The following is a 12500-nucleotide window of genomic DNA, read 5'->3' on the forward strand; positions in this document are numbered from 1 at the left end:
CAACAAGCAAACGTAAAACTTTATAGACATTATAGACGTGTCCTTTTCTGACATTACATATATATATATATATATATATATATATATATATATATATATATATATATATATATATATATATATACACACACACTCAACCGTCACAGAAAACTCAGTTAAAATGCCTTTCATACAAAAATATTAAGAAAAATTACTTCAGAAAAGTAACGACCTCACTTATAAATAAATCGACTTACAAACACCGTACCAATGACCTCATGATTGTAATTACAATCGACTCCATTCTTCAATATCCTCGTGACAAACAACAGGCGAAAAGGGGCAATCAGATTGAAAGGAATTTCACATTTTTATTCAAGTGCCCCTCCAAGTCCTTGAGTTATCTTTTGCCCAAAAGGAGTCTTAATGAATATGTGGGATATGGCTTCAATCTTGATTGATGTTGGGCCAGCATTTCTTCATGGCGGAAGATTGAGGGATTCTATATGTATCAAATGGTGATATGGTAAGGGTTAGTTTCATATATTTCATTTTGGAATTACGAATAAATATTTATACACACACACATACATATATATATATATATATATATATATATATATATATATATAAATATATATATATACATATATATATATATATATATATATATATAAATATATATACATATATATATATATATATATATATAAATATATATACATATATATATATATATATATATATATATATATATATATATATATATATATATATACCCTTTATAAGTGGGAATACCTTTACGCGGTGAAAATGGTTGTGTATCGCTATGATCAGCAAAGCTGTATTAGTAAGGGCGATCATACTAGGTTGATTTGCTGTGAGAAATCACATTAAAGTCCTCCACCATCATCAATCAGCACTGGCCAGCATGGAGATGAAAAGTGGCCAAACCCCAGACATGAATAAGGACATGTCTGAGACCTTTGTCCTGCAGTCGACAATAAATGGCTGTATTTGTTGTGTGTTTATGCATATGTATATGTGTGTATATATATATACATACTATATATATATATATATATATATATATATATATATATATATATATATATATATATATATATATATATATATATATATATATATATATATATATATATATATATATAAGGAAAATCCTGTTAAAGTGAAATATACACAGTCACCACATATGCAAAACAAACACATTCTGTTAACATCATCTTTCCCAGAATAAAACCGTGCGTCCTCATTACTTAAGTATACAGGTGAACAAGAAAAAATCACACACACAAAATTAGTCAATTAACTCACTAACAACACGCTACACCCTTTCAACGGAAGCACAAGTACCAACCCAAACACACACGCACGTATACTATCATCATCATCGAGCGCACGCAAAAAACGTTAACTCTCCATAAACAAATGCTCGAACAAACATTACCTTCATGTTTTTATGTATGAAACACTTCAATGCAAAAAGACTGATCCAATTAAAGCTAACAGGCGCATTCACAAACATAATTAGAACGCAGCAACCCTATTAGCACAAACAGATGCACGCACAAACACACGAATGTGATTAAAATAAACAGATGCACTTATAAACATTACAGTAATACAACCAATATATGGGCAAAAACCGTATGAGCGCAAACAAACACAAGCACGCAATTAAAACAAACAGGTGCACTCATAAACATTGATAAAATCGATATATGCACGCACAAACCCTATCAGCACAAACAAACGCACACTCAACACACACGCAAAAATAAAATAGCTTATCACCTCAAACAGACTCGCAAAAAACCTTATCACCAAAACCAAACGCACAATCTTTACAAACACGAACCCTATCAGCACAAGCGCCCTTCACGCCTAACCCCCCCCCCCCACCCCCCCACACACACTTTACCAGGTCCCTCCCACGTCAACCAACCATTCCAATAACAACCCCCCCCCCACACACACAAAAAAAAAACAGCAACTCATAAACGGGAACAAGCAAGAATCCCGGCAGTGTCCTTCTGATTAATGAAACATAATTAGAGACACAAGTAAGAGCCATACATATCAGATAGCGTCCAAGCATTCATCCTTCCATGGCGAAAAGCTCATTATCAAATGTCAAGTAGCTTTTCTGAGATAAAGCAGGTTAATTACATTACCTTTCTGCTGCAATAAATTATGGACGACGAGAGGCGACAGCTACGCGATGCAACTGTTAGCCACTTTGCAAGGAGGCGTTTTCAGTCATCCAATTTGATCGAGTTTTTTTTTTTTTTTTTCGTTTTATTTGTTGATTGATTTTCGTCGAGTTTTGAGTTTCTGAGATGTTTTTCAGCTGTTTTCCCGATCTAATTTTGATTTCATTTCCTCGGGCTGTTTTCTTCATTTGCTGCATATTAATGATTTTTAAATAGAGGTTTTCTATTATTCTTTAATGAACTGTAAAGTTGAAAAGCATTTTGATATTGATTAGTTCGTCTTTTTTTCTAATTGCAACAGGAAATTCCTGTTATCAAAATGTATTTGTTTTGCTTCTTTCCATGAATTACATATTACGTCACTTCGTGGAATCTCATGGAGAATTTGTCACTTAATTCAATGTGTTTTTCTAGCATTCCTTTGCAAAGAAGTTTATGATGTCATAAAGAACCTTTTTTCTTAACCTTCTCGATTATATCTTCAATTGAATAGTGCAATTTGGTCATTTTACTCACTACTGCGGAATGGAGTTATTTTGAACGAGTTTGTGTTCATGAATAATCATTTAAAACCTCAAAATTTAATACCAGAATTTACATTGCATGACTTTCACCGCCTTTTTTTTTTATAAAGTATATTTCATTAAAAGAAACCATTAAGCAATTTTGTTATCATTCTCGAGACAGACATGATCCTTTCGACCACTTTCCTCATAATAATAGAATCACCAATGAGTAGTTTTCACTACTTGGTTCCCCCAAGACATAAAATGACGTAATGTTACGAGCCTCGGTTTTCTTAAAACCAAAGAACAAATACCATGCAACTTAATTTCAACAAAATATTAAATACCATACCATACAAGTTATTAAAAAAAAAGAAAAAAAAAGCCATGAAACTTATTTAAAAAAAGAAATATTAAATGACCCAAAGAAACAAAACGCAGCCTTCCTAAACCAGGCCATAGTTCCATCACCAGCCCCATACACCGCCGTTATGAAGCGAGGGAAAAAAATCTGAATCGCTGTACAGCTGACAGACTTACGACGAATACAACAACAGTAATTTAGGGGGACGGGGCGCCTGATTCCCCACTGAATCCCCAACACGGTGTCCTGACGATGTCGTAACTCAACATGTCACATATTCCACAGATAACGATGTCATAACTCATGCTATCGTCACGATATAGGCCTTAGGTTAAGACAACAAGTAGCGTTGTTTGCTTACGTTGGTGACGCCAACACGCCTTGAAAATCAATCAATCGTACAATCATTCAAGTCATGACTAGACCAGTGTAACACATTCCAGGGGTAACGATGCAATAACTCAATATGGCAACTATAACTTATGACAATAAGTAATAATACAAGCTCGTGTTGGCGACGCCAAATCATCTTGGAAATCAATCAGCCATACAATCAAGTACCTCGGCCCGAGAGAATCGGGAAATTAAGAGAAGAGAAAAATCTACTAAGTGATCATCACATGGACTACAAGCTAAATGAGGCCTACTTAAAGATGCATTAGGTATATCTACTAAAAATACTACAGAACAAATTTATCGCAGACACCACCATATATAATCAAAGAAGCCAGATAGAAGTGAATGGTACAATGTTTGTGTGTGTGTGTGTGTGTGTGTGTGTGTGTGTGTGTGTGTGTATGTGTGTGTTTGTGGAAAGACGAGGGGAAGCTTGAAGCGAGTTATGCATTGGTGTATGAAGCAGTACATGCAGATTCTTTTATAGGGTTCATCCATAATTCACTACTTAAAGGAGGAGTGTGCTAGTCACTTGTGACGGTTTTCTTTGAAGTCGACACCCCTTAGGGGAACCACTCAATGTTTTTAAGTGTACAGGAGTATATATATATATATATATATATATATATATATATATATATATATATAAATAAATATATATATATATATATATATTACTTGCTGAGCTACAACCCTAGTTGGAAATGCAGGATGCTATAAGCCCGAGGGCTCCAACAGGGAAAATAGCCCAGTGAGGAAAGGAAATAAGGAACTATTTTAAAATATAATATATATATATATATATATATATATATATATATATATATATATATATATATATATATATATATATATAAATACATATATATATATATATATATATATATATATATATATATGTTTGTGTATACATATATACGCAAACACATATAAATATGTATAAAAAGTCCCTTATGCGAAACTCAGAACACTTTTCAGCATTCGGCAGGTGTGTAAAGAAAAAAGTTCTAAAAGAAGGCGGGGATGAAAATATTAAATTACCACTTTGATTTTGAAAGGTCAAATGAATTCTTTGGAAATAAAAAAGTCACAAGGTCGACCCTAAAGTTGATGGCTTTATTTTAAATTCTCGAAATTAAATTTCATTTTATTGCTCGTAAAAATTACCTCAACACAGATAGGCAATATCACTATGCCCTTCTACTAAGTACTTCAAATAGCCAAATTCCCTCCTTTTTCCTTTTAGAAATTGTGTACATTAATACAACAAACATACAAATAAAAATATAATACTCGTGCACAAGCCTAAACGTATAGTGTCCGCCCCACCCACCCCTACCATCCCCCGCATAGATCTCACAGACGAAAAGGGTCACCGAAATTCGAAAATGGAAACTCAAAAATAAAACTCCAGTGAAAGACAATTCAAAGGAGGAAAAAAAAAATAGATTAATGGAACTTTTCTCCCAAAGGTAAATGGGACGATCATTCTAATCCTGGAATCCAAATAGTGTTGCTATATTTAGACTGATTTGAAATCATTCAAAAAAAAAAAAAATATCGAAGAAACAACGCAAGCCTCCGATCTCATTATATTTTTAATATTAACAAAAAAAAATCCATGACATACTTCGTTCTCTGGATTTTAAAAAAGAAAATTCCACCAAATACTAATATAGACACAAAACATAAAATTTTGATTTAACGCAACGCCGGAGTGAAACTGGCAGTCAAAACAAAGACAATAAAAAAGTGCACAAATAAAAATATGCATATAGAATAGCTACAGAACCAGGAGAGGCCGAAATACTAGATATCACCATTAAAGAGAATAGATCCAGGTCTTTTGAGAGCATGTTAGCTGGAAGTAATAAAATAATCTAAGGCTCTTCTTTTCCGAAAGCAATAAATAAATCTAAAGCTCTTTTTTTCCTCTAGTTTTACAAAGGGGAGGGGGGAGAACTGACGATATCTTTGTTGCCAAAACAAGAAAAAAGAAAAAGAAAACTTCATTGACGACAATTAAAAAATAAAAAACATTTTATCTTATTTAGACGAGAAATAAAAAAAGAAAATGATTATATTTAGCGTCACGAGGATATCTCGATTCCAAATTCCCGGCAAGGCGATAATGATTACATTCCAATATGAGAGGGAATATTCGATGCTTTATTCATGTTATTCCAAGTAGGAGATCTATCTCTCTTCTCTTTTCCATCCGCGTAATTTCGCTTTTCACGGAGGATTTTAAAGCTGCGTTTGGCAGGGTCAAAGGTTCTGTGCTAAATATACAAACATACGGTACGAACGATTGCCTACATTAGTTCTTATTCTGAAAATATACGTTCTCAGTTACGAACAGGCATGCGTAAACGCATAAAACAACACTAACTCACACGCTCATTCATATATATATATATATATATATATATATATATATATATATATATATATATATATATATATATATATATAAAACAGAATGAGCCTCTAGAGAATTCAAAAGCAGGGAAAGGATAAGAAGACGATGGACTGACAAACTAAGAAAATTTGCGGGTGTAGACTGACCCAGAAAGACCATGACAGACGCAAGTGGAAGGGCATGTCTGAGGCTTTTGTTCTGCAGTGGACTAGTAACGGCTGAAGATGATGGTGATATATATATATATATATATATATATATATATATATATATATAAATATATATATATATATATATATATATATATATATATATAAAACAACAACAACAAATGCCTCCGTTTCTAGTCCTCTAAAGGACAAAGGACATGTCAATCATGTCAATTCAAGTCTTGGTTTTGGCCAGTTTTCATCACCACACTGGCCAGTGCAGATTGGTGATGGTGGAAGATTTTCGTCAAACCAAAAGTAAACCAACCTAGTTTTGGTGGCCATGACTAGTACAGCCTTGCGGATTATAGCGATACGCAAACCCTTTCACAACGTTAAGGCATCTTCACTCAGAGTGTGTGTACTGTTTATATATGCCTAAGTTCTGCTAATGACATCTTTATGTTAGAATACATATTCCTCAATACGAGGACACACGTATGATGATGATAGCCTACAGATAACAGACAGTCTGGCCCTGAGACCCAAAAGTCATTAGTGGAAATTAATAAATGAAGTATATGCATACATAATTTAACATCAAAATAAAAACAATTGAAGAAATATACAGGAAACTTTACTAGGAGACATTAAAAAAAAAGAACAAATATAAATATATATAAATATTTGAAGTCCAATTGGAGAGAAAACTGTATATCCATCATCTAACCATAGCTTGAATAATCCCGGGTCGGTAGTGGATGTTTTGAAGACCAAGAAAATAATCTTTCAGATATCTCCCCTTATAACAAAAAGGTAAACATTCGTAATAATAGTTACATAACGTAAGAAATTGTATAATCAGTTATGGTCACATCAGGCTTTAGATTTCCATCCCTCCCAGAGAGAGAGAGAGAGAGAGAGAGAGAGAGAGAGAGAGAGAGAGAGAGAGAGAGAGAGAGAGACTAACCCTATGAATCAAGTAACAATAGATTCAATACCAAAACACCCGCTCTAACCCCCACTAAAATATGATGAAAATATCAAATAAAGATATAAAAGTCGGATCTAAACATCATTATTTTTTGCCATTAAATCCAGCCCAATCCAATCGGCAAACTAAAGAGGCGCCTTAATAAGTTGCATATGACATGTTGAATCAACCTCCCTGACATTATGTCAATACTCATTAAAACAATCCAACAGGCAGACATGAGCTGACGGGATGGAATACGTCCCACGGACTCGAAAAAGACAAGAAGAAATCGAAAAAGAAAGATGACGGAAAAAGTCGCTTTAATGCACCTGTTTAACCGGATACGACGCGGACCGGACTCTGCTGAGATTCTGTTTGATTTATCTCATGTCTCAGATGATGCTCATCTGTCTCTGTCGGGAATCCTCTTTGTAAAGGAGAGTCGTGTGCCGAGGTTTCTTTCCTCGGGGATAGTGTGTCGAGGTGGCATTGGGGACAGGTTAGATGTAACACAATCCCATTCATGAATGTATGTGCAACTGTGCATTCATAGACAACAATAAACAACAATATATATATATATATATATATATATATATATATATATATATATATATAAATATATATATATATATATCATCATCATCATCTCCTACGCCTATAGACGCAAAGGGTTGAGTTTGATTTCGCCAGTCATCTCTATCTTGAGCTTTTAATTCAATATTACTCCATTCATCATCTCCTATTTCACGCTCCGAAGTACTGAGCTATGTAGGCCTGCGTCTACCAACACTTCTAGTGCCTTGTGGAGCCCAGATGAACGTTTAGTGAACTAATACACACACACACACACACACATATAATATGCGTAAAAATCACAGGAAAACATATATATATATATATATATATATATATATATATATATATATATATATATATGTGTGTGTGTGTGTGTGTGTGTGCGCGCGCACGCGCTTATGAACCCTACACATCACCAGAAGCAAGAGAGTATAAAGGGAGATGATAAACCATGATAAGTACATTGAATATCTTAAATTTAATAAAAAGAATATTTTTTTGTGAACAAAGGCTTATACAGATACACAGACACATACAGATACTGATAAATGTTTTATAGACCAACGATTTCAAACGATTTTCACGAATGGGAAAGAAGAGAACCAGTGCTATACGGCTGAACGAGAGATTGAATATGAGTAAAAAAAAGACCCGGCGAAAACGAAAGCATTAAAAAAAAAAAAAACATAATTTAGGATATATGAACACCTCATGAAAGTCAAGAGAAAAAAATCTCTCCCTCTGACCTTCGCGGGATCGAACCTACGTAGACAATGATACTCCCTAAAACGGACTCAACTCTGGAACTTGATCAACGGCAGAAGTTCCACCAGAAACCAAAGCTAGCAAGAGCCTTTGCTCCAAACCACACCACAAATCACAATCCCAAACGAAGATAATAACCAAAACCAACGATAGAGACATGGGGAATAATTGGAATGAGAAGATAAAGTAAGGGTGGAGGAGGGGGATAAAAGAAACTTAGGTAAGCACATTTAAATCAAACTGGATAATTCCAGGTCCTCTTACTTGGCGGCCTTATGGCAAGAAAAATATGTTCAAATACGTGCTTGCGTCTTCGAACTTAAATCAAATTAACATGCTCACACGAAGAGCACACACTGAACGCACAAATATAAAACCTATACGGTTTATATATATATATGTATATATATATATATATATATATATATATATATATATATATATATATATATATATATATATATACATATATATACATATATATATATATATACAGCATATATTGTATACATATACATACATATGCAAGTATATATATATATATATATATATATATATATATATATATATATATATATATATATATATATATATATATATACTGTATACAGTATATAGAGAAAGAAAGAAAAAAATAGGAAGTCACAGAAATATCCTCTCTGTGAGAGAGAGAGAGAGAGAGAGAGAGAGAGAGAGAGAGAGAGAGAGAGAGAGAGAGAGAGAGAGAGAGAGAGAGAAAGTATATAAAAAAATCCTCTCCATTATATGGGAACATATGACCTAAAACATTTGTATCACTAAGCGTAATGAAATTCGTGAAATGATTTCCCTTGCGTACTGTAAAAGAATTAAAAGAATGTTGATCAAACATTTTTGTTTGAAATTTCCTCGAGCAAATGATAGTAAAAAAAAATTACGTCAGTCGGCAGGGATTTCAGAACATTCATTAACTATACATGTTTCTTCTTAAGAGGCGATTTTGGATACCATGTTCATTGGCCCCGCTGCTAGCTCACGTTTCACAGGTCCGTGGTCTACTGCTGGCTTATTACCCAATATGCAAGCCAGCTATATACGGGTATCAGCATTTGTTAAAATATCGGAAATCTGTTCCTTCCCAGAACCACCTAATCCAAAACATGATGTAAGTGCGTGAAAAAAAAAAGTTTCTACAAGATATCATCATCATCATCATTATTATTATTATTATTATCATTATTATTTAGGATACCACGTTCATTGGCCCTGCTGTTAGCTCACGTTTTACAGGTCCGTGGTTTACTGTTGGCTCATTACCCAATATGCAACCCAGCTATATATAGATATCAGCATTTGTTATTATTATTATCATTATTATTATTATTATTACACTAGTATGCACGTCTGTGAATACATCATATCCAATCCCAATCATATAATGCATAAAATTATTACACAAAATCTTGCATGAATTTACGAACGATTGCAAGTATGTAGGCGAATCAAGAAACTGCAAAAGATACATTTTTTTCAAAAAGACGAACTCGTAAACATACCCTGGGAACTTTAATTAGACAGCACGCCATTAGCAATTCGGAATGTAAATTTATTAAACTTATCTACGCCTCGTTCCTGAATATCTGATGAAGAAATCAAACACTCCCTTATACAGCGACGCAATGGTATTTAGAAAACGCCTGATCGTATCGATGTTGCCGGAATTCAAAATTTAACTGATGATAATTCAGTGGCTTGTGCAGGCGTCGTTTCGTCGTGTTTGCGCGTCCACAAGCACGATTGAGCGCTCTCTCTCTCTCTCTCTCTCTCTCTCTCTCTCTGACACAAATATACATACACAAACAAGAACAACAAAAACACACACACACATATATATATATATATATATATATATACACATATGTTTGTGTGTATATTAAAAAGTCTGCATGTGTTCATTTGCAACACTGCCCCAACGAGATAACATATTTCATAAACTAAAGCGCATATGACATTAAATAAATTAAAAATCAACTTTCTGTTAACACTATAACCAGCAGTATAAACAAATAAAATACTGTTTGTTTATTATTTATCAAGCGAACGTACACGCCGCTTCTTGAAACCTATAAATATACAAATATTCGAAAACGGCAGGTGATCATTGTTCGGACATGCGCATTGGGTGTTGGCAAAATTGACTTCTTATCAAGTAATGGAATCGGACGAGGTAAGACAAAAGGTGCTAAGTTAAGATTCTCTCTCTCTCTCTCTCTCTCTCTCTCTCTCTCTCTCTCTCTCTCTCTCTCTCTCTCTCTCTCTGTAGGAGTCGGTAGCGTTACCCGAGATAGTGTCTCCATTGTTCGCACTCTGTTGCCTTCGACTCCTGCCTTGATCAATCAATCAGTCACCTTGTTCATTCAAATTCTGCTTTTACGTTGCTCACTTCTTCACTCATTGCATGTTTATTCACTCCCTCCCTCCTTGTTCTACTTTTCCCGAATGCTTCGCCATTCAATGCATTTCAATTCATCTCGCTCGATCATATCGTCTCAGGATGCATTGTCATTTTTCTTAGTCAGTCACGTCATCGATCGCTAAGTTCATTCACTTCGTCAGTCATTACTTGTGCTTCCCTCTACCAGCCATTTTGCCCATTTTGAGCCTTCTCGTTCTTATTCCATAATCTCTTCATTCAATGCATCTCCATTTTTATGTTCAGCTATTTACACACTCAATGCACCTTAGATCCCCTTCACTCAACTTCCTCACTCATGTTATTACGTCACTCAAGTCGTACTCATAGTTCTTGATGAGTCAATTACCCACTCAATGTACTCTCCGTTACTTCATATTCCTTCACACTACGTCGTAGTGTTTACATCTTTCGTATTCAGTTATTCCGTCACTCAGTACTTTCCCATTATTCCTTTACAATCACTTGGTACCTCAAACAATTCTCTCTCTCTCTCTCTCTCTCTCTCTCTCTCTCTCTCTCTCTCTCTCTCTCTCTCTCTCTCTCTATATATATATATATATATATATATATATATATATATATATATATATATATATATATATATATATATATATATATATATATATATATATATATATATATATATATATATATATATATATATATATATATATATATATATCTTTCCGGTCACGTTCAGCGGTCTTGCCAGAAGTATAACTACTCGGTCTCTCCCCGTCCCTTGGGTAGGGGTGAGAGGCCGTAGCCCGAGGTATACTCGGAAACCACAATCTCCCACAAATTGTAGAAACTGCCGTGTTGTAGTTATGAAAGGGGAACGGGTGGGGAGGGTTGAAATTGCGTATGTGTGCACATCAATCTAAATACTTACCGGTCTTTTCAGACGGGTCGCGTATACTAGTTCAGTCATACTGTCTCTAAATACATCTCCATTCTTGCGTCCTAAATTAGTAACATTCTTATAATCTAGTAGTTGTAGCAATAATACACTAATAAATATATAAAGTTTGACCAAGTGGTCATAAATGTTTATGTTAGTGGATGTGGTAAATACTGTACAAAATGGGAACACAAAATGTATTTCTTTGATTAACCACGACTGAACTGTCATGGGAGGTCTTGCAAGTGTCAAAATAATAGACCACACAATCAAGATAACTCATAAAGCAAGCGTTGCAAGGGATAAATTATCCAAAAATTATAATACTCAATTAAATGTTCAATTCAACAGAAGAAAGAATCAGAAATGTCAGAATTAAGTAAAGAAAGTTTGATAAAATTAGAAACTAAAAGATTATAGTATATGATAATCATATAGTCAAACTAACTCATGCAACCAGTATCCCAAATATACAAACAAATAAACATAACAATTATTCATCGCATGAAATCAGATTCAAGGACCATTAAATCTCCCTCGCCTTCATCTAATTATTCACAAGGAAGCCAATAATATGCCATCGTGATATAGGGAAATTAACATTTCCATTAAATGTACTGAAACAACTAGGACATTAATGACCACTCAGGCAAATGAATAAGCGAGAAAAAAAAATGACTTTGTGATGAGATTTCCACCCAGTGACGTTCCAACCTTCATTACCTTATACTGCTCTTGGCTGTGACGTGTTGCCAGCTTCGTATGATGGGTGGA

This window comes from Palaemon carinicauda, chromosome 28 (assembly GCF_036898095.1).
Source record: "Palaemon carinicauda isolate YSFRI2023 chromosome 28, ASM3689809v2, whole genome shotgun sequence".
NCBI lineage: Eukaryota > Metazoa > Arthropoda > Malacostraca > Decapoda > Palaemonidae > Palaemon > Palaemon carinicauda.